The sequence below is a fragment of the Mus musculus genome, chromosome X (genome assembly GCF_000001635.26).
Source record: "Mus musculus strain C57BL/6J chromosome X, GRCm38.p6 C57BL/6J".
NCBI lineage: Eukaryota > Metazoa > Chordata > Mammalia > Rodentia > Muridae > Mus > Mus musculus.
Genome location: NC_000086.7, coordinates 155,833,237 through 155,857,834, shown reverse-complemented (window position 1 = coordinate 155,857,834; position 24,598 = coordinate 155,833,237). Strand labels below are relative to the sequence as shown.

The 24,598-nt window shown below is 40.1% G+C and overlaps 1 long non-coding RNA gene across 2 annotated transcripts in view; it reads right to left on the bottom strand.

Moving 5' to 3' along the window:
- The window catches only part of Gm15155, a 437,537-nt gene that overhangs the window by 204,238 nt on the left and 208,701 nt on the right, over positions 1–24,598 (bottom strand). Inside the window, exon 2 of one of the 2 annotated variants that reach the window (XR_878287.1) lies at positions 13,887–14,094. The exons of the other annotated variant lie outside the window; for it this stretch is intronic. This is a non-coding gene — a long non-coding RNA (predicted gene 15155). The remainder of the gene's footprint in view (positions 1–13,886; positions 14,095–24,598) is intronic. 2 annotated transcript variants of the gene reach the window in all.

The following is a 24,598-nucleotide window of genomic DNA, read 5'->3' as shown; positions in this document are numbered from 1 at the left end:
GAGGTAGAAGGCCTTAAAGAGGAAGCACAAAAACCCCTCAAGGAATTACAGGAGAACACTGCTAAAAAGGTAGAAGTCCATAAAGAACTACAGGCAAATACTGCTAAACAGGTAGAAGAAACACAAAAATCCCTTAAAGAATTAAGGAAAACACAACCAAACAGACAATGGAATCGAACAAAACCATACTAGACCTAAAAAGAGAAGAAGACACAATAAAGAAAACCCAAAGTGAGGCAACACTGGAGATAGAAACCCTAGGAAAGGAATCTGGAACCATAGATTCGAGCATCAGCAACAGAATACAAGAGATGGAAGAGAGAATCTCAGGTACAGAAGATTCCATAGAGAACATGGGCACAACAATCAAAGAAAATGCAAAATGCAAAAAGATCCTAACTCAAAATATCCAGGAAATCCAGGACACAATGAGAAGGCCAAACCTACAGATAATAAGAGTAGATAAGAATGAAGATTCCCAACTCAAAGGGCCAGCAAATATCTTCAACAAAATTATAGAAGAAAACTTCCCTAACAGAAAGAAAGAGATGCCCATGAACATACAAGAAGCTTACAGAACTCCAAATAGACTGGACCAGAAGAGAAATTCCTCCCAACACATAATAATCAGAACAACAAATGCACTAAATAAACACAGAATACTAAAAGCAGTAAGTGAAAAGGTATAGTAACATGTAAAGGCAGGCCTATTAGAATTACTCCAGACTTCTGACCAGAGACTGTGAAAGCCAGAAGATCCTGGACAGATGTTATACAGACACTAAGAGAACACAAATGCTAGCCCAGGCTACTATACCCAGCAAAACTCTCAATTACCATAGATGGAGAAACCAAAGTATTCCATGACAAAATCAAATTTACACAATTTCTTTCCATGCATCCAGCCCTTCAAAGTATAATAAAGGGAAAACACCAACACAAAGATGAAAACTATCCCCTAGAAAAAGCAAGAAAATAATCCTTTAACGAAACTAAAAGAAGACAGCCACAAGTACAGATTCCCAACTTTAAAAGCAAAAATGGCAGGAAGCAACAATTACTTTTCTTTGATTTCTCTTAATATCAATGGACTCAATTCCCCAATTAAAAAAAAAAAGACATAGACTAACAGAGTGGCTATACAAATAGCAACATTTTGCTGCTTACATGAAACCCACCTCAGGGATAAAAACAGATATTGCCTCAGAGTAAAAGGCTAGAAAACGATTTTTGAAACAAATGGTCTGAAGAAACAAGCTGGAGTAGCCAATCTAATACCAAATAAAATTGACTTCCAACCCAATGTTATCAAAAATGACAAGGAGGGGCACTTCATACTCATCAAAGGTAAAACCTACCAAGATTAACACTCCCTTCTAAATATCTGTGCTCCAAATACAAGGGCATCCACATTCATTAAAGAAAGTTTAGTAAAGCTCAAAGCACACGTTGCAACTCACACAATAATAGAGGGAGACTTCATCACCCCACTTTCACCAATGGACAGATCCTGGAAACAGAAACTAAACAGAGACACATGGACACTTGTTGGGAGCCGCCCCCACATTCGCCGTTACAAGATGGCGCTGACATCCTGTGTTCTAAGTGGTAAACAAATAATCTGCGCATGTGCCAAGGGTATCTTATGACTACTTGTGCTCTGCCTTCCCCGTGACGTCAACTCGGCCGATGGGCTGCAGCCAATCAAGGAGTGACACGTCCGAGGCGAAGGAGAATGCTCCTTAAGAGGGACGGGGTTTTCGTTTTCTCTCTCTCTTGCTTCTTGCTCTCTTTTCCTGAAGATGTAAGAATAAAGCTTTGCCGCAGAAGATTCTGGTCTGTGGTGTTCTTCCTGGCCGGTCGTGAGAACGCGTCTAATAACAATTGGTGCCGAAACCCGGGACGAGAAAATCCGGGACGAGAAAAAACTCCGGACTGGCGCAGGAGGGATACTTCATTCCAGAACCAGAACTGCGAATCAAGGTTATAAGGTTCCCGTAACACAGACTGTTGAGAAGGATTCAACTGCCGAATTCAGAACTCATCAGCTGGGGAACGACGGTGATAAAGGTTCCCGTAAAGCAGACTGTTAAGAAGGATTCAACTGTATGAATTCAGAACTTTTCAGCTGGGGAACGAGAGTACCAGTGAGTATGTTTGGCCTTGAATTTTTTCTGGTGTTAGGAGCCCTTTTGTTCTTTTTCACATGCTATCAAGTGATTAAGATAGGGCTGAAAATTCTAGAGGAAATTCAGGACAAGCTATCAGAAGTAAAGCGGGAAGAAAGAGTAGGAACAAAGAGAAAATATGGTTCACAAAATAAGTATACAGGCCTTTCCAAGGGTCTTGAACCCGAGGAAAAGTTAAGGTTAGGTAGGAATACCTGGAGAGAGATTAGAAGAAAAAGAGGAAAAAGGGAGAAGAAAAAAGATCGATTAGCGGAGGTCTCTAGGAGATACTCGTCACTAGATGAGCTCAGGAAGCCAGCTCTTAGTAGCTCTGAAGCAGATGAAGAATCCTCCTCTGAGGAAACAGACTGGGAGGAAGAAGCAGCCCATTACCAGCCAGCTAATCGGTCAAGAAAAAAGCCAAAAGCGGCTGGCGAAGGCCAGTTTGCTAATTGGCCTCAGGGCAATCGGCTACCAGGTGCACTCCCGCCCTATGCGGAGTCCCCGCCCTGCGTAGTGCGTCAGCCCGTAGTGCGTCAGCAATGCGCAGAGAGGCAGTGCGCAGACTCATTCATTCCCCGAGAGGAACAAAGGAAAATAGAACAGGCATTTCCAGTCTTTGAAGGAGCCGAGGGTGGGCGTGTCCACGCTCCGGTAGAATACGTACAGATTAAGGAAATTGCCGAGTCGGTTCGTAAATACGGAACCAATGCTAATTTTACCTTGGTGCAGTTAGACAGGCTCGCTGGCATGGCACTAACTCCTGCTGACTGGCAAACGGTTGTAAAAGCCGCTCTCCCTAGTATGGGCAAATATATGGAATGGAAAGCGCTTTGGCACGAAGCTGCACAGGCGCAGGCCCGAGCAAACGCAGCTGCTTTGACTCCAGAGCAGAGAGATTGGACTTTTGACTTGTTAACGGGTCAGGGAGCTTATTCTGCTGATCAGACAAACTACCATTGGGGAGCTTATGCCCAGATTTCTTCCACGGCTATTAGGGCCTGGAAGGCGCTCTCTCGAGCAGGTGAAACCACTGGTCAGTTAACAAAAATAATCCAGGGACCTCAGGAATCCTTCTCAGATTTTGTGGCCAGAATGACAGAGGCAGCAGAGCGTATTTTTGGAGAGTCAGAGCAAGCTGCGCCTCTCATAGAACAGCTAATCTACGAGCAAGCCACAAAGGAGTGCCGAGCGGCCATAGCCCCAAGAAAGAACAAAGGCTTACAAGACTGGCTCAGGGTCTGTCGAGAGCTTGGGGGACCTCTCAGCAATGCAGGTTTAGCGGCTGCCATCCTTCAATCTCAGAACCGCTCCATGGGCAGAAATAATCAGAGGACATGTTTTAATTGCGGAAAGCCTGGGCATTTTAAGAAAGATTGCAGAGCTCCAGATAAACAGGGAGGGACTCTCACTCTTTGCTCTAAGTGTGGCAAGGGTTATCATAGAGCTGACCAGTGTCGCTCTGTGAGGGATATAAGGGGCAGAGTCCTTCCCCCACCTGATAGTCAATCAGCTTATGTGCCAAAAAACGGGTCATCGGGCCCTCGGTCCCAGGGCCCTCAAAGATATGGGAACCGGTTTGTCAGGACCCAGGAAGCAGTCAGAGAGGCGACCCAGGAAGACCCACAAGGGTGGACCTGCGTGCCGCCTCCGACTTCCTATTAATGCCTCAAATGAGTATTCAGCCGGTGCCGGTGGAGCCTATACCATCCTTGCCCCCGGGAACCATGGGCCTTATTCTCGGCCGAGGTTCACTCACCTTGCAGGGCTTAGTAGTCCACCCTGGAGTTATGGATTGTCAACATTCCCCTGAAATACAGGTCCTGTGCTCAAGCCCTAAAGGCGTTTTTTCTATTAGTAAAGGAGATAGGATAGCTCAGCTGCTGCTCCTCCCTGATAATACCAGGGAGAAATCTGCAGGACCTGAGATAAAGAAAATGGGCTCCTCAGGAAATGATTCTGCCTATTTGGTTGTATCTTTAAATGATAGACCTAAGCTCCGCCTTAAGATTAATGGAAAAGAGTTTGAAGGCATCCTTGATACCGGAGCAGATAAAAGTATAATCTCTACACATTGGTGGCCCAAAGCATGGCCCACCACAGAGTCATCTCATTCATTACAGGGCCTAGGATATCAATCATGTCCCACTATAAGCTCCGTTGCCTTGACGTGGGAATCCTCTGAAGGGCAGCAAGGGAAATTCATACCTTATGTGCTCCCACTCCCGGTTAACCTCTGGGGAAGGGATATTATGCAGCATTTGGGCCTTATTTTGTCCAATGAAAACGCCCCATCAGGAGGGTATTCAGCTAAAGCAAAAAATATCATGGCAAAGATGGGTTATAAAGAAGGAAAAGGGTTAGGACATCAAGAACAGGGAAGGATAGAGCCCATCTCACCTAATGGAAACCAAGACAGACAGGGTCTGGGTTTTCCATAGCGGCCATTGGGGCAGCACGACCCATACCATGGAAAACAGGGGACCCAGTGTGGGTTCCTCAATGGCACCTATCCTCTGAAAAACTAGAAGCTGTGATTCAACTGGTAGAGGAACAATTAAAACTAGGCCATATTGAACCCTCTACCTCACCTTGGAATACTCCAATTTTTGTAATTAAGAAAAAGTCAGGAAAGTGGAGACTGCTCCATGACCTCAGAGCCATTAATGAGCAAATGAACTTATTTGGCCCAGTACAGAGGGGTCTCCCTGTACTTTCCGCCTTACCACGTGGCTGGAATTTAATTATTATAGATATTAAAGATTGTTTCTTTTCTATACCTTTGTGTCCAAGGGATAGGCCCAGATTTGCCTTTACCATCCCCTCTATTAATCACATGGAACCTGATAAGAGGTATCAATGGAAGGTCTTACCACAGGGAATGTCCAATAGTCCTACTATGTGTCAACTTTATGTACAAGAAGCTCTTTTGCCAGTGAGGGAACAATTCCCCTCTTTAATTTTGCTCCTTTACATGGATGACATCCTCCTGTGCCATAAAGACCTTACCATGCTACAAAAGGCATATCCTTTTCTACTTAAAACTTTAAGTCAGTGGGGTCTACAGATAGCCACAGAAAAGGTCCAAATTTCTGATACAGGACAATTCTTGGGCTCTGTGGTGTCCCCAGATAAGATTGTGCCCCAAAAGGTAGAGATAAGAAGAGATCACCTCCATACCTTAAATGATTTTCAAAAGCTGTTGGGAGATATTAATTGGCTCAGACCTTTTTTAAAGATTCCTTCTGCTGAATTAAGGCCTTTGTTTAGTATTTTAGAAGGAGATCCTCATATCTCCTCCCCTAGGACTCTTACTCTAGCTGCTAACCAGGCCTTACAAAAAGTGGAAAAGGCCTTACAGAATGCACAATTACAACGTATTGAGGATTCGCAGCCTTTCAGTTTGTGTGTCTTTAAGACAGCACAATTGCCAACTGCAGTTTTGTGGCAGAATGGGCCATTGTTGTGGATCCATCCAAACGTATCCCCAGCTAAAATAATAGATTGGTATCCTGATGCAATTGCACAGCTTGCCCTTAAAGGCCTAAAAGCAGCAATCACCCACTTTGGGCAAAGTCCATATCTTTTAATTGTACCTTATACCGCTGCACAGGTTCAAACCTTGGCAGCCGCATCTAATGATTGGGCAGTTTTAGTTACCTCCTTTTCAGGAAAAATAGATAACCATTATCCAAAACATCCAATCTTACAGTTTGCCCAAAATCAATCTGTTGTGTTTCCACAAATAACAGTAAGAAACCCACTTAAAAATGGGATTGTGGTATATACTGATGGATCAAAAACTGGCATAGGTGCCTATGTGGCTAATGGTAAAGTGGTATCCAAACAATATAATGAAAATTCACCTCAAGTGGTAGAATGTTTAGTGGTCTTAGAAGTTTTAAAAACCTTTTTAGAACCCCTTAATATTGTGTCAGATTCCTGTTATGTGGTAAATGCAGTAAATCTTTTAGAAGTGGCTGGAGTGATTAAGCCTTCCAGTAGAGTTGCCAATATTTTTCAGCAGATACAATTAGTTTTGTTATCTAGAAGATCTCCTGTTTATATTACTCATGTTAGAGCCCATTCAGGCCTACCTGGCCCCATGGCTCTGGGAAATGATTTGGCAGATAAGGCCACTAAAGTGGTGGCTGCTGCCCTATCATCCCCGGTAGAGGCTGCAAGAAATTTTCATAATAATTTTCATGTGACGGCTGAAACATTACGCAGTCGTTTCTCCTTGACAAGAAAAGAAGCCCGTGACATTGTTACTCAATGTCAAAGCTGCTGTGAGTTCTTGCCAGTTCCTCATGTGGGAATTAACCCACGCGGTATTCGACCTCTACAGGTCTGGCAAATGGATGTTACACATGTTTCTTCCTTTGGAAAACTTCAATATCTCCATGTGTCCATTGACACATGTTCTGGCATCATGTTTGCTTCTCCGTTAACTGGAGAAAAAGCCTCACATGTGATTCAACATTGTCTTGAGGCATGGAGTGCTTGGGGGAAACCCAGACTCCTTAAGACTGATAATGGACCAGCTTATACGTCTCAAAAATTCCAACAGTTCTGCCGTCAGATGGACGTGACCCACCTGACTGGACTTCCATACAACCCTCAAGGACAGGGTATTGTTGAGCGTGCGCATCGCACCCTCAAAGCCTATCTTATAAAACAGAAGAGGGGAACTTTTGAGGAGACTGTACCCCGAGCACCAAGAGTGTCGGTGTCTTTGGCACTCTTTACACTTAATTTTTTAAATATTGATGCTCATGGCCATACTGCGGCTGAACGTCATTGTTCAGAGCCAGATAGGCCCAATGAGATGGTTAAATGGAAAAATGTCCTTGATAATAAATGGTATGGCCCGGATCCTATCTTGATAAGATCCAGGGGAGCTATCTGTGTTTTCCCACAGAATGAAGACAACCCATTTTGGGTACCAGAAAGACTCACCCGAAAAATCCAGACTGACCAAGGGAATACTAATGTCCCTCGTCTTGGTGATGTCCAGGGCGTCAATAATAAAGAGAGAGCAGCGTTGGGGGATAATGTCGACATTTCCACTCCCAATGACGGTGATGTATAATGCTCAAGTATTCTCCTGTTTTTTTTACCACTAACTGGGAACTGGGTTTGGCCTTAATTCAGACAGCCTTGGTTCTGTCTGGACAGGTCCAGATGACTGACACCATTAACACTTTGTCAGCCTCAGTGACTACAGTCATAGATGAACAGGCCTCAGCTAATGTCAAGATACAGAGAGGTCTCATGCTGGTTAATCAACTCATAGATCTTGTCCAGAAACAACTAGATGTATTATGACAAATAACTCAGCAGGGATGTGAACAAAAGTTTCCGGGATTGTGTGTTATTTCCATTCAGTATGTTAAATTTACTAGGGCAGCTAATTTGTCAAAAAGTCTTTTTCAGTATATGTTACAGAATTGGATGGCTGAATTTGAACAGACCCTTCGAGGCTTGCCATCATTCAGGTCAACTCCACGCGCTTGGACCTGTCCCTGACCAAAGGATTACCCAATTGGATCTCCTCAGCATTTTCTTTCTTTAAAAAATGGGTGGGATTAATATTATTTGGAGATACACTTTGCTGTGGATTAGTGTTGCTTCTTTGATTGGTCTGTAAGCTTAAGGCCTAAACTAGGAGAGACAAGGTGGTTATTGCCCAGGCGCTTGCAGGACTAGAACATGGAGCTTCCCCTGATATATCTATGCTTAGGCAATAGGTCGCTGGCCACTCAGCTCTTATATCTCACGAGGCTAGTCTCATTGCACGAGATAGAGTGAGTGTGCTTCAGCAGCCCGAGAGAGTTGCAAGGCTAAGCACTGCAATGGAAAGGCTCTGCGGCATATATGAGCCTATTCTAGGGAGACATGTCATCTTTCATGAAGGTTCAGTGTCCTAGTTCCCTTCCCCCAGGCAAAACGACACGGGAGCAGGTCAGGGTTGCTCTGGGTAAAAGCCTGTAAGCCTAAGAGCTAATCCTGTACATGGCTCCTTTACCTACACACTGGGGATTTGACCTCTATCTCCACTCTCATTAATATGGGTGGCCTATTTGCTCTTATTAAAAGAAAAAGGGGGAGATGTTGGGAGCCGCCCCCACATTCGCCGTTACAAGATGGCGCTGACATCCTGTGTTCTAAGTGGTAAACAAATAATCTGCGCATGTGCCAAGGGTATCTTATGACTACTTGTGCTCTGCCTTCCCCGTGACGTCAACTCGGCCGATGGGCTGCAGCCAATCAAGGAGTGACACGTCCGAGGCGAAGGAGAATGCTCCTTAAGAGGGACGGGGTTTTCGTTTTCTCTCTCTCTTGCTTCTTGCTCTCTTTTCCTGAAGATGTAAGAATAAAGCTTTGCCGCAGAAGATTCTGGTCTGTGGTGTTCTTCCTGGCCGGTCGTGAGAACGCGTCTAATAACAGACACTAACAGAAGTTATGAAACAAATGGATTTAACAGATATCTACAGAACATTTTATCCTAAAACAAAAGGATATACCTTCTTCTCAGCACCTCATGGTACCTTCTCTAAAATTGACCATATAATTGGTCACAAAAGAGGCCTCAACAGATACAAAATTATCCCATGCATCCTATCAGATCACCATGGATTAAGGATGATCTTCAATAACAGCATAAATAACAAAAAGCCAACATTCACATTGAAACTGAACAACACTCTACTCGATGATACATTGGTCAAGGAAGAAAGAAAGAAAGAAAGAAAGAAAGAAAGAAAGAAAGAAAGAAAGAAAGAAAGAAAGAAAGAAAGAAAGAAAGAAAGAAAGGAAGGAAGGAAGGAAGGAAGGAAGAAAGAAAGAAAGAAAGAAAGAAAGAAAGAAAGAAGGAAAAAAGAAAGAAATTAAAAACTTTTTAGAGTTCAATGAAAATGGAGCAAAACATACCCCAACTTAGCTGAAACAATGAAAGCATTCCTAAGAGGAAAACTCATAGCCCTGAGTGCCTCCAAAAAGAAACTAGAGAGAGCATAAATTAACAGCTGGACAGCACACCTAGAAGCTCTAGAACAAAAGGAGGCAAATTCACCCAAGAGGAGTAGACAGCAGGAAATGATCAAACTTAGCAGAAATCAACCAAGTGGAAACAAAAAGAACTATACAAAGAATCAACCAAACCAGGAGTTGGTTCTTTGAGGAAATCAACAAGACAGATAAACCCTTAGCCAGACTAAGTAGAGAGCACAGGGACAGTATCCTAATTAATAAAATCAGAAATTAAAAAGGAGACACAACCATAGATCCTGAGGAAATACAAAACATCATCATCAGATCCTACTACAAAAGGCCATACTCAACAAAACTAGAAAACCTGGATAAAATGGACAACTTCCTAGACAGACACCAGGTACCAAAGTTAAATCAGGATCAGATTAACAATCTAAACAGTCCCATTTCCCCTTAAGAAATAGAAGCAGTCATTAGTATTCTCCAAACCAAAAAAAAAAAAAAAAAAAAAAAAAGCCCAGGACCAGATGGGTTTAATGCAGAGTGCTATCAGACCTTCAAAGACCTAATTCTAACTCTTCTCAAACTGTTCCACAAAATAGAAACAGAAGGTACTCTACTCAACTCACTCTATGAAGCCACAATTACACTGATACCTAAACCACACAAAGATCCAACAAAGAACAAGAACTTCAGACCAAATTTCCTTATGAATATAGATGCCAAAATACTCAATAAATCCTCACAAACCGAATCTAAGAACACATCGAAACGGTCATCCACCATGACCAAGTAGACTTCATTCCAGAGATGCAGGGATGGGTTCAGATTCAGAAATCCATCAACATAATCCACTATATCAACAAACTCAAAGACAAAAGTCACATGATCGTCTCCTTAGATGCTGAGAAAGCATTTGACAAAATCTAACACCCCTTCATGATAAAAGTCATGGAAAGATCAGAAATTCAAGGCCCATACCTAAACATAATATACAGCAAACCATTAGCCAACATCAAACTAAACGGAGAGAAGCTGGAACCAATCCCACTAAAATCAGGGACTAGACAAGGCTGCCCACTTTCTCCCTACCTATTCAATATAGTAGTTGAAGTCCAAGCCAGAGCAATTTGACAAGAAAAGGAGATCAAGGGGATCAACTGGAAAGGAAGAAGTCAAAATATCACTATTTGCATATGATATGATAGTATAAGTGACACTAAAAATTCCACCAAAGAACTTCAAAACCTGATAAACAGCTTCAGCACAGTAGCTGGATATAAAATTAACTCAAGCAAATCAGTGGTCTTTCTCTACACAAAGGATAAACATGTTGAGAACGAAATTAGGGAAATAACACCCTGCACAATAGTCACAAATAATATAAAATACCTTGGTGTGACTGTAACTAAGGAAGTAAAAGGTCTGTATGAGAAGAACTTCAAGTCGCTGAAGAAAGAAATTGAGGATCTCAGAAGATGGAAAGATCTCCCATACTCAAGGATTGGCAGGATTAATATAGTAAAATTGGCTATCCTCCTGAAAGCAATCTATAGATTCAATGCAATCCCCATCAAAATTCCAACTCAATTCTTCACTGAGTTAGAAAGTGCAATTTGCAAATTCATCTGTTATACCAAAAAACCTAGGATAGCAAAAACTCTTCTCAACAATAAAAGAATCTCTGGGGGAATCACCATGCCTGACCTGAAGCTGCACTACAGAGCAATTGTGATTAAAAACTGCATGGTACTGGTATAGGGACAGACAGGTAGATCAATGGAATAGAATTGAAGATCCAGAAATGAACCCACACACCTATGGTCGCTTGATTTTCAACAAGTGAGCTAAAACCATTCAGTGTAAAAAAGACAATATTTTCAACAAATGATGCTGGCACAACTGGCTTTTATCATATAGAAGAAAGAGATTTGATCCATTCTTATCTTCTTGTACAAAGCTCATGTCTAAGTGGATCAAGGAACTCCACATAAAACCAGAGACACTGAAATTTAAGAGGAGAAAGTAGGGAAAACCCTCGAAGATATGGCACAGGGGAAAAATTCGTAAATAGAACAGCAATGGCCTGTTGCTGTAAGATTGAGAATTGACAAATGGGACCTCATAAAATTGCAAAGCTTTTGTAGGACAAAAGATACTGTCAATAAGACAAAAAGGCCACCAATACATTGGGAAAGAATTTTTACCAATCCTAAATCTGATCGGGAACTAATATCCAATATATACAAAGAGCTCAAGAAGCTGAACTCCTAAAATTCAAATAACCCCACTAAAAAAGGTGGTTACAGAGCTAAACAAATAATTCTCAACCAAGGAATACCGAAGGGTTTAGAAGCACTTGAAAAAATGTTCAACATCCTTAATCATCAAGGAAATGCAAATCAATACAATCCTGAGATTCCACCTCACACCAATCAGAATGGCTAGGATCAAAAATTCAGGTGACAGCAGATGCTGGTGAATATGTGGAGAAAGAGGAATACTCCTCCATTGCTTATAGGATTGCAAGCTTGTACCACCACTCTGGAAATCAGTCTGACAGTTCCTCAGAAAACTGGACATAGTACTACCTGTAGATCCAGCAATACCATTCCTGGGCATATATGCAGAAGATGTTCCAACTGGTAATAAGGACACATGCTCCACTATATTCATAGCAGCCCTATTTATAATAGCCAGAAGCTGGAAAGAACCCAGATGTCCCTCAACAGAAGAATGGATACAGAAAATGTGGTACATTTGCACAATGGAGTACTGCTCAGCTATTAAAAACAATGAATTTATGAAATTCTTGGGCAAATGGATGTATCTGGAGGATATAATTCTGAGTGAGGTAACACAATCACAAAAGAAGTCACTTGATATGCACTCACTGATAAGTGGATATTAGCCCAGAAACCTAGAATACCCAAGATACAACTTCCACGACACAAGAAAATCAAGAAGGAAAACCAACTCGTAGATACTTCATTCCTCCCTAGAATAGGGAATAAAATATCCATAGAAGGATTTGCAGAGACAAAGCTTGGAGATAAGAAGAAAGGATGGACCATCCAGAGACTGCTCCACCCGGGGGTTCATCCTCTAATCAGCCACCAAATGCAGACACTATTTCATATACCAGCAAGATTTTCCTTAAATGACACTGATATATCTGTCCCCTGTGAAGCTTTGCCAATGCCTGGCAAATACAGAAGTGGATGCTCACAGTCATCTGTAGGATGGAACACAGGGCACCAAATGTAGGAGCTAGAGAAAGTACCCAAGAGCTGAAGGGGTCTGCAACCCTATAGGAGGAACAACAATATGAACTAATCAGTACCCAAAGAACTCGTGTCTCTAGCTGCATATGTAGCAGAAAATGGCCTAGTTGGCCATCATTGGGAAGAAGGTCTAGCATCATTGGTCTAGCAAACTTTATAAGCCCCAGTACAGGGGAAAGCCAGGGCCAAGAAGTGGGAGTGAGTGGGTAGGGGAGCAGGGCGGGAGGAGGGTATAGGTGACTTTTGGGATAGCATTTGAAATGTAAATGAAGAAAATATCTTATAAATATATTTTAAAAAACATAATAAAACAACTGAGCCTAGATATCTTCATCAGAAAGAAATGAAGTCTTTAATTACTGCTCATAGGAAAAATAAACAAGATAAAACTTGATTTTAGGAAATGGGGAATCATTAGTCTTTACATTTTCAGCTTACTGCTTTTAGAAACTTTTATCCTCCTAACTTGAGTTATTTCCTTCACCTAGGTTCTTAGTATGTGCTTGTATTCCCCAGAAATGGTCACTTTCCCTAACAGGGCAAGTACATGATGCATCTCTATGTTTATAATATTTAGATTTATGGAGATGCTTGGGGATTAGTATGACTTCAGAATTTTTAATTCATTTTGTATTAACCTTTCCTTATAACAAAGAATGTGACTACTACATCTAGAATTTACAGAGACCCATATAGATACTATGCACATCTCATACACATATCTACCGCCTAATGCATAATCTCATCAGTTCTATCTTATTTCTCCCAATAATTATTGAATTTCAAAAGTCCTTGGGGCATATGTCTGCCAATCCGTTTTAAAACAATAATGATTTCATGATTCATTCAGTTTCCCACCTGTTCAGTACAGGATTAAGGATCCCAGCACATAATTCCTTTTCATAATCAGTGTAAATCTTTTTATTAATTTAAAATTTTTAATTCTCATGAGAATTTCATAAATGAGCATTATATCTATATTACTTCTTCTCTTTCCTCTCCTCCCTCCAACTCCTCTTGTGTAACCCAAATCAATCTAATTATATATATGTTATATATATTGTACATACACATATATACAAATGTATACATATGTGTATATGTGTGGGTGTGTCAGAGAGAGAGAGGGAGAGGGAGAAGGAGAGGGAGAGGGAAGGGAGAGGGAGAGGGAGAGAGAGAGAGAGAGAGAGAGAGAGAGAGAGAGAGAGAGAGAGAGAGAGAGACAGGGAGATGCTGCTAAGGGGACTGGGACCCTCAGACCATTTTCCTAGTTACTATGGAAGAAGTTTCAGATCAATTTTTTTCTCATCTATCTTCATTTTCATTGCTGCTATGCTTGAACAGTCAACTAGTGGAAGTCAATACATAAAATGCAGCAGACTGAGGAGAATCAAAGGAACATTCAGCCAAAATTACTGTGTGGAATGTCACTGAAGCTTACCTTAGAGTTGAAGGTACCCATGTGTGAATGAACCAGTAGCTTTCTTCAACATATATCCCAGGAGAAATAAGATTTCCTGTGACATATTTTCGATTCATCCCAAATGATATGGGGCCCAGAACAAACACTGTTTTATGTTGGTCCCACATTCCTCATGCATTGAGAAGTTTTTTATTAAATCAAGTGCATCTGTTCCACCTGTCACTCTCTATAAGTAAAAAATAAACAGAGAAAAGACACGTGGTTATTAAGTGTACTATTTTACAGCTGACAACAAAATCTAGACCAAAATATTCTTGACTCTCCTATCTTGAGAATTTCCTTCCCCTGGCTCATATTTTTGCCAGTTAGAACATCTATGAAATAGAGATACATTCTATAAAAATGTCACCTTAATTTTGCAATAATTTGAATACAAAATTACTCTTCCACCTAAGAAAAATAATTTATTTTATGAAAGTAATTATCAACTATATAACATGCTTTCAATTTTAGAATCCATAATGTGAACTGGCTGGACCATAATTAATAATTTCTAGTGTGAGTATTTTAAAAGTATGTCTCCAATCATATCCAAAATCCAAACTGTACAACTATCATTGCAGATCTCAATATCAAACACTTGGCATAGACCCAGGTGTACCCATCACTTTTCATACCAGTCTCTCTTCATTCTGCTGCAAACCAACTTACTCGAGCCCCTCCATTCACGATACCTATAACTCCCTAAGACCTTGCCTCTCAGGTTAGAGAAGATTAGCTTAGATCTTTCCTGTAGCCCCTCTCAGCCTTTCATCCAAGTCCATCTCTTTTCCTCTGCCATGTGCTGATCTACAGAAGTGCTCTTTACCAGGTAACACAACACTTTCCTAAGATTCAGAGAGGGAAACAACAACAACAAAAACAAGGAATGAAATACCCACTCAAGAAAGACAACAAAAACATCAACACCTAGAATTGCCTCAGTCATCATAATTCCAGATACTTAGACACCAGCACAAAAATACAAACATTAACAAACATGACAATATGTCTCAATAAGAACCCATTACAGTGGTCGCTGAGATATGCTGTAAAGATGAATAACAAGAAAATTACTTTCAAATAGCAATTATGAGTAAATCTCTTAATGAAGATCTTGAAAATGCTCACAATTGAATGAGGTGATAAAAACAATTCATGACATGAAAGTAGAATTTAACAAAGAGACAGAACCACTAAAGAAAATCTAAACTGCAATGAAACAGGAAATTAAATAATTAAAAAGATCAAACAAAAACTTCAGAGGTAAGCCTTACCAATCGAGTTGTAAGACATGGAAAAGAGAATCTCATGTGTTCAGAACAAAATGGAAGAAATGGGTAACTCAAACAATGTTATATCTAAAACAATAATCAGGTACAAAACACACAGGCAATCTGTTATGCTATGAAAAGACCAAATCTATAAATAATAAAAAAAAAGTGGCAGATGAAAAGAAAAGGTCAGAGGCACAAAAACATTTTCAATAAAATCGTAGAAGAAATTTCCCTAACCTAAAGAAAATGGTGTCTATCAAGATACAAAAATAATACAGAACACCAAATACACAAAACCAAAAAAAATTCCCCATGATACATAATAATCAGCTACAACCACTCCAGTAGTGACAAGCACAACAGGCCCAGAAAACCTGGGTGCTGTCCTGAGCCGAAAAGTTCACGGAAACTTAGTCTCCTGGAATTGTGGCATCCTGTAAAAAGAATGCTCCAATATCCTTGCTTTAGTTGGTAAATGGATCTGTGTGTTTTCCCTTAATATTGCTTTATTACAAGTGCTCTTAAGGATTGATATTTTGACATATATCTAAGTTAGATTCTAGGCAGTCCTTGATCCGACCTTGGGCATGGATAGCTAAGTCACTGCCCTACACAAAAATTTACCATTATCTAGGAAGAAGGAAGTTTGTTACCTAAAGAGGAACCAGAGTAGATACTTAGAACTATAGGTAGCTGAGTTACACCCATACACAAGTATTTACAATGGCCTAGGGGGAAGGTGGACTATACAATAGACTAGAGTAAGAATTATGGCAAGGGCACAAAGCCCTTGCCCCTGGCTTCTAAAATTAAGTGGACCTTAAGTGGAGCTGTTTTTTATACCAGTTGTTAACATTGAGTTTTACACCAGTTGGTTCCTGCCAGTTCTTCCGTGTTTGCATTCCTCTGTTTTGTGTGAGAATCCAGTAACTTCTTTGTACCTTGCCTGTGTGTCACCCAACTTCCCTATTTTCTTCTGTATAAAAAGTTTGATGCTCGATTTGACAAATTACATTAAGATCCACACTCCCTTATGTTGAGTCTGTCTGTCAATTCCAACCGACTCCTTGCCCACCTGCACCAGAGACTCGGTCCACACAGACAAGGGACCAAGACGGTCTGCGGCAATAATCAAAACAATAAATGTACAGACCAAATGAAGGAGATGTAAAGCTATTAGGGAAATAAAACAATTTCTATAATAAAGGCAAACCCTATAGAATGACACTTAACTTCTCAACGAGATTCTAAAAGCCAAAGGGGTCTGGATATATATTGTATAATCTTTGCCACAGATGCCAGCTCAAACTACTAACCTCAACACTACTATGAATTACAATCAAGAAAGAAAGAAAAACATCCCACAATAAGACCGAATTTGCGCAATTTCTATCTACAAATCCAGATATACAGAGGTACTAGAGAACTTAATCTGAAGAGGTTAACCATATCTGAGAAATGGGATATGGAATGAAAAATCCAAGACCAGTAAAACAAAAGGAGAGCACATTATAACAAGAAAATCACAGGAATCAATAAATACTGATTATTCATTATTAGTGGTTTCAATACTCCAATTAAGAGACAAATACTAACAGATTGGATTTAAATATGGAGTATGTATTTATGCTGCATCCAAGAAACACACATCACAATCAAGAACAGATTTTACCTCAGGGTAAAATATTGGAAAATATATCTCAAGCAAATGGACTCAATAAGTAAGAAGATGTAGCCATTTTAATATCTAAGAAAATAAGCATTACATTAAACCAAAACTAACCTGAAAAGCTACATACTTTTACGACTCAGGATACTACATACTCATCAAAAAGTCAACTAAGAGGATATTGCAGCACTAAACATATATACAGAAAACATAAGGGTACACAAGCACATTTATGGCAAAAAGTCACCTATTAAGCCTTATACCATGATGATGGATGAATTCAGTATCCAGTTGTCTCCAATAATCAGGCCATACAGACAAAAATTAAACAGAAAAAAAATGCCAGAGTTAAATAATGCAAAGAATAAATGAAACAGAGAGCTGATTCTTTGAGAAAATCTGTAAGACTAGAAAAAGCTTATCCAAATTACTGAAAGACAGAGAGACAAATTACAAATTAGAAAAATTAGAGAGGAAAGAAAGGGCATTACAATAGACAGTGGGGACATTCAGAGAATCATAAGGACATGTTTTAAGAATCTATGTTCTGGGTCTTCAATTCTATTCCATTGATCCATGTGTCTGACTCTGTACCAATACCATGCTTTTTTTTTTTTTTAATCACTAATGCTCTGTAGTAAAGCTTGGGGTCAGGGATGGCGATTCCCATCAATTATTTTATTGTTAAGAATTTTGTTATTCTTTTATTTCCTTTTTTTTTTACCTTTCCAGATAAATTTGAGAATTGCTTTTTCCATGTCTTTGAAGAACTGTGTTGGGATTTTGATGGGGATTGCATTGAATCTATAGATTGCCTTTGGTAGGATGACCATTTTTACTGTTAATTCTGCCAATCCATGAGCATGGGAGATCTCTCCATTTTTTGAGATCTTCTTCGATTTCTTTCTTGAGGGACTTGAAACTATTGTCATACAGGATTTTCACTTGTTTGGTTAGAGTTAACTCAAGATATTTTATACTATTTGTAGATATTGTGAAGGGAGTTGTTTCCCTATTTTTTTTTTCTCAGCCTGTTTATCCTTTCTTTGAAGAAAGGCTACTGATTTATTTGAGTTAATTTTATACTTGGCCACTTTGCTGAAGTAGTTTATCAGCTGTAGAAGTTCACTGGTAGAATTTTGGGGGTTGCTTATGTACACTATCATATCATCTGCAAATATTTGATACCTGTATTTCTTCTCTACCAATTTGTATCCTCTTGATCTCTTATGGTCACTTTTGCTTAGACAAAGATACCAAAAACAAACAATGGGAAAAAAAGCATCTTCAATGAATGGTGCTGGTCTAACTGGCTGTCTGTATGTAGAAGAATGAAAATGGACCCATATTTGTCACTTTATACAAAGCTCAAGTACAAGTGGATCAAGGACCTCAACATAATACCAGATACACTCAATCTAATAGAAGAGAAAGTGAGAAAGAGCCTTGAACTCATTGTCACAGGGGGAAATTTCTTAAACAGAACTCCAATGGCTCATGCTCTAAGATCAAGAATTGATAAATGGGACCTCATGAAACTGGAACAATTCTATAAGGCAAAGGACATAGTCAATAAGACAAATTGGCAGCCTACATATTGGGAAAATATCTTCACTAACCCTACGTCCTGTAGAGGATAATATCTAAAATATATAAAAACTCAAGAAGTCAATCACCAAAAATCCAAACAACCCAATCAAAATATGGGGAATAGAACTAAACCGAAAATTCACAACTGAGGAATCTCGAATGGCTGAGAAGAAGCTAAAGAAATGATCAATGTCCTTAGTGATCAGAGAAATACAAATTAAAATGACCCTAAGATTACACCTTACACTAATCAGAATGGCTAAGATCAAAACCCCAGGTGATAACACATGTTGGAGAGGATGTGGAGAAAGAGGAACACTCATCCATTGCTGGTCTGATTGAAAACTGGTACAACTACTCTGTAAATCAATCTGGAGATTTCTAAGAAAATTGGAAATAGATCTACCTGAAGATCCAGCTATACCACTCTTGAGAATATACCCAACAAATACCCCCACCACGCCACAGGGGAAGCTGTTCCACTATGATCATAGAGGCCTTATTTGTGATAGCCAGAAGCTGGAAACAACCTAGATGCCCCATGGCAGAAGAATGGATACAGAAAATGTGGTTCATTTACATAATGGAATACTACTCAGCTATTAAGAATGAGGACATCTTGCGTTTTGCAGGCAATTTGATGGAACTAGAAAATATCATCCTGAGTGAACTAACTCAGACCCAAAAGGACGTGCATGGTAAGTACTCACTAATATGTGAATATTAGCCAAAAAAAAGTGCCCAGAATGCCTAAGATAAAATTCACAGAATTCAAAAAGCTTAAAAAGCTGAAGTGCTGAAGTAAGGATGCCTCAGTCCCACTTGAGAGAGAGAAGAAAGAAATCACAAGTGAGAAGAGAGGGAAGGACCTGGGAGGGAAAGTGGGCAGGGTGGGTAGAGGGAAACCTGATCTGATATTGGGTAAGGGAAAGGACTGAATCCCTGAGAGCCAGCAGAAAGAATGTAAACAGGCAACCTCCAGAAATAGGAGGTCGGGGGACCCTCCAGAATGCAACAGACAACAGAGACATGGAAGGTGAGAGACTCTCAGGACTCAAAGGGAGGGATCGTAGATGAAATGCCCTACAGTAGGAAGAGGGAACTTACAGAGCCCACCTCCAGCAGGAAGACAGGACATCAAGAGAGGGATGGGGTTGCCATCCAACAGTCACATCTCTGACCCATAATTGTCCCTGTCTGAAAGAATTACAGGATGGAAATGGAGAGGAGCCAGAGGAAATGAAGGTCCAGTTACAGGCCCAAAGTGGGATCCAGATTAAGGGGAGGTACCTGACACTATTACTGAGGCAATGGAACTCTTACAAAAAGGGACCTAGCATGACTGTCCCCCGAAAGACCCATCAAGTAGCTGAAAGAGTCAGATGCAGATATTTGCACCCAACCAATACACAGAATAGACAGAATGGAGACAGGGGTGTGGGGAGGAGGTATGGGATGTGAAACAGTTGGAAGGTGGATGGGGGGGTGGAGAATAAAATGGAGTGTAAAAATAATCTATACTCTACCATAGTGAAAAGTCTAAAACAAATGGATGAATTTACTGATATGTATGACCTATCAAAGATCAATAAGCATTTTTAAGAGAACTCCAGTGAAATAGAAGCAGTAACAACTCTCCCCCCCCAAAAAAAAAATTTCAAGGCCAGATGGATTCAGCATAGAATTCAACCAAGTCTTCAAAGAAGAATGAATGTCAGTTTCTAGGACAGGCGAAAGCCACAGAGCTTCTGTGGTGGCTCCATTTTCGGCTCCAGACAACTGGCCACCTTCCTGGTGAGAGCACAGGGGTCCGCCCGGCCCGAGAGGTTTCTGCCTCAGGCTCCACGGAAGCCACCTTGGTTCTGGGACTCCACGGAGGGCAGGCTGCACGGGTGAGGGTGTGGAATACAGAGGCCAGTAGTTTCTGGGGAAGGCGAGAGCCAGAGAGCTTCTGAGGCGGCGCCATTTTCACGTCCAGACAACCGGCCACCTTCCTGGCCAAAGCAACACAGCTTCTGGGAAAGATCCTGTTTTGGCCCTTCATCTTCAGCCAGGAGGAGGTCGAAACACCAGATAACTGTGCACCTTCCCTGAAAGAGGAGAGCTTGCCTGCAGAGACTGCTCTGACCACTGAAACTCAGAGGAGAGAGCTAGTCTCCCACGTCTGCTGATCGAGGGTAACAAAATCACCATCTGCTGATCAAGGGTAACAAAATCACCAGAGGAACAATCTCTAAACAAAGACAACTATAACAACTAACTCCAGAGATTGCCAGATGGAGAAAGGTAAACGTAAGAATCCTACTAACAGAAACCAGGAGTGAAGCAATGATGGAGATAGAAACCCTAGAAAAGAAATCTGGAACCATAGATTCGAGCATCAGCAACAGAATACAAGAGATGGAAGAGAGAATCTCAGGTGCAGAAGATTCCATAGAGAACATAGGCACAACAATCAAAGAAAATGGAAAATACAAAAAGATCCTAACTCAAAATATCCAGGAAATCCAGGACACAATGAGAAGACCAAACCTATGGATAATAGGAGTGGATGAGAATGAAGATTTTCAACTCAAAGGACCAGCAAACATCTTCAACAAAATTATTGAAGAAAACTTCCCAAATCTAAAGAAAGAGATGCCCATGAACATACAAGAAGCCTACAAAACTCCAAATAGACTGGACCAGAAAAGAAATTCCTCCCAACACATAATAATCAGAACAACAAATGCACTAAATAAAGATAGAATACTAAAAGCAGTAAGGGAAAAAGATCAAGTAACATATAAAGGCAAGCCTATCAGAATTACACCAGATTTTTCACCAGAGACTATGAAAGCCACAAGAGCCTGGACAGATGTTATACAGACACTAAGAGAACACAAATTCCAGTCCAGGCTACTATACCCAACCAAACTCTCAATTACCATAGATGGAGAAACCAAAGTATTCCATGACAAAACTAAATTCACCCATTATCTCTCCAAGAATCCAGCCCTTCAAAGGATAATAACAGGAAAAAAACCAATACAAGGACGGGAACCACGCCCTAGAAAAAACAAGAAGATAATCTTTCAACATAATTAAAAGAAGACAGCCACAAGAACAGAATGCAAACTTTAACAAGAAAAAAAAAAACAGGAAGCAACAATTACTTTTCCATAATATCTCTTAATATCAATGGACTCAACTTCCCAATAAAAAGACATAGACTAAGAAACTGGCTACACAAACAAGACCCAACATTTTGCTGCTTACAGGAAATTCATCTCAGAGAAAAAGATAGACACTACCTCAGAATGAAAGGCTGGAAAACAATTTTCCAAGCAAATGGTATGAAGAAACAAGCTGGAGTAGCCATTATAATATCTAACAAAATTGACTTCCAACCCAAAATAATCAAAAAAGACAAGGAGGGGCACTTCATACTCATCAAAGGTAAAATCCTCCAAGAGGAACTCTCAATTCTGAATATCTATGCTCCAAATACAAGGGCAGCCACATTCATTAAAGAAACTTTAGTAAAGCTCAAAGCACACATTGCACCTCACACAATAATAGTGGGAGACTTCAACACACCACTTTCACCAATGGACAGATCATGGAAACAGAAACTAAACAGGGACACAGTGAAACTAACAGAAGTGATGAAACAAGTGGACTTAACAGATATCTACAGAACATTTTGTCCTAAAACAAAAGGATATACCTTCTTCTCAGCACCTCATGGTACCTTCTCTAAAATTGACCACATAATTGGTCACAAAACAAGCCTCAACAGATACAAAAATATTGAAATTGTCCCATGCATCCTATCAGATCACCATGGACTAAGGTTGATCTTCAATAACAAAATAAATAATGGAAAGCCAACATTCATGTGGAAACTGAACAACACTCTTCTCAATGATACCTTGGTCAAGGAAAGAATAAAGAAAGAAATTAAGGACATTTTGGAGTTTAATGAAAATGAAGCCACAAAATACCCAAACTTATGGGACACAATGAAAGCATTCCTAAGAGGAAAACTCATAGCTCTGAGTGCCTCCAAAAAGAAACTAGAGAGAGCACACATTAGCAGCTTGACAACACACCTAAAAGCTCTAGAACAAAAGGAAGCAAATTCACCCAAGAGGAGTAGAAGGCAGGAAATAATCAAACTCAGGGGTGAAATCAACCAAGTGGAAACAAGAAGAACTATTCAAAGAATCAACCAATCAAGGAGCTGGTTCTTTGAGAAAATCAACAAGATAGATAAACCCTTAGCCAGACTCACTAGAGGGCACAGGAAAAGCATCCTAATTAACAAAATCAGAAATGAAAAGGGAGACATAACAACAGATCCTGAAGAAATCCAAAACACCATCAGATCTTTCTATAAAAGGCTATACTCAACAAAACTGGAAAACCTGGATGAAATGGACAAGTTTCTAGACAGATACCAGGTACCAAAGCTAAATCAAGATCAGGTTAATGATCTCAACAGTCTTATATACCCTAAAGAAATAGAAGCAGTCATTAATAGTCTCCCAGCCAAAAAAAGCCCAGGACCAGATGGGTTTAGTGCAGAGTTCTATCAGACCTTCAAAGAAGACCTAATTCCAGTTCTTCACAAACTATTCCACAAAATAGAAACGGAAAGTATTCTACCCAACTCATTCTATGAAGCCACAATTACTCTGTTACCTAAACCACACAAAGACCCAACAAAGACAGAAAACTTCAGACCAATTTCCCTTATGAATATCGATGCAAAAATCCTCAATAAAGTTCTTGCTAACCGAATCCAAGAACACATCAAAACAATCATCCATCCTGACCAAGTAGGTTTCATCCCAGGGATGCAGGGATGGTTCAATATACGGAAATCCATCAATGTAATCCAGTATATAAACAAACTCAAAGACAAAAACCACATGATCATCTCGTTAGATGCTGAGAAAGCATTTGACAAAATCTAACACCCATTCATGATAAAAGTCTTGGAAAGATCAGGAATTCAAGGCTCATACCTAAACATGATGAAAGCAATCTACAGCAAACCAATAGCCAACATCAAAGTAAATGGTGAGAAGCTGGAAGCAATCCCACTAAAATCAGGGACTAGACAAGGCTGTCCACTCTTGCCCTACCTATTCAACATTGTACTTGAAGTCCTAGCCAGAGCAAGTAGACAACAAAAGGAGATCAAGGGGATACAAATTGGAAAGGAAGAAGTCAAAATATCACTTTTTTCAGATGATATGATAGTATATATAAGTGACCCTAAAAATTCCACCAGAGAACACCTAAGCCTGATAAACAGCTTCAATGAAGTAGCTGGATATAAAATTAACTCAAACAATCAATGGCCTTTCTGTACACAAAGGATAAACAGGCTGAGAAAGAAATTAGGGAAACAACACCCTTCTCAATAGTCACAAATAATATAAAATACCTTGGTGTGACTCTAACTAAGGAAGTGAAAGATCTGTATGATAAAAACTTCAAGTCTCTGAAGAAAGAAATTAAAGAAGATCTCAGAAGATGGAAAGATCTCCCATGCTCATGGATTGGCAGGATCAACATTGTAAAAATGGCTATCTTGCCAAAAGCAATCTACAGATTCAATGCAATCCCCATCAAAATTCCAACTCAGTTCTTCAACGAATTAGAAAGGGCAATTGGCAGATTCATCTGGAATAACAAAAAAACGAGGATAGCAAAAACTCTTCTCAAGGATAAAAGAACCTCTGGTGGAATCACCATGCCTGACCTAAAGCTTTACTACAGAGCAATTGTGATCAAAACTTCATGGTACTGGTATACTGACAGACAAGTAGACCAATGGAACAGAATTGAAGACGCAGAGATGAATCCACACACCTATGGTCACTTGATCTTTGACAAGGGAGCTAAAACCATCCAGTGGAAAAAAGACAGCATTTTCAACAATTGGTGCTGGCACAACTGGCGATTATCATGTAGAAGAATGTGAATTGATCCATTTCTATTTCCTTGTACTAAGGTCAAATCTAAGTGGATTAAGGAACTCCACATAAAACCAGAGACACTGAAACTTATAGAGGAGAAAGTAGGGAAAAGCCTCAAAGACATGGGTACAGGGGAAAAATTCCTGAATAGAACAGCAATGGCAAGAATCGATAAATGGGACC